Genomic DNA, 474 nt, shown 5'->3' on the forward strand with positions numbered 1-474 from the left:
GCAGGGGCGAGGCAAATCTCTGCGCTCTACTGCGTCTGCGCGCATGGGTAGCAGCTGCGTGTTCAGCTTTATCGCAAAAGCAGCTGCACTTTAGCTTCGCTGATTCGCTTTCCTGCTATTTCTCAGGCCAGCAGTGCAAATTCTGTTCCCACTGTCGGTAGACTGGCTATATGTTGACGTTGTACGAGATTTGATAATGGTAATAAATAACGTCCTTCAAATAGAGCGACTTCAGAATGAAATACGCACAACTTCGAAGACTCTGTATCACGACCAGGTGCGTTTGGCGACATCTACTGTTCACACGGTGCACTTTCAGTTTAGGGACGTTTTGGAAAGGGCTCTCTCTGCCCCATCGGTACTAGGGGACACCTTAACTTCTTCAGAAATGATAATAATAATAATAATAATAATGATAATAAAAGGGTTTTCACTGTTACATTTCGATTAAAGTAGGAGTGGTGAGCATTTTTT

This window comes from Colossoma macropomum, unplaced genomic scaffold, assembly GCF_904425465.1.
Source record: "Colossoma macropomum unplaced genomic scaffold, Colossoma_macropomum, whole genome shotgun sequence".
NCBI lineage: Eukaryota > Metazoa > Chordata > Actinopteri > Characiformes > Serrasalmidae > Colossoma > Colossoma macropomum.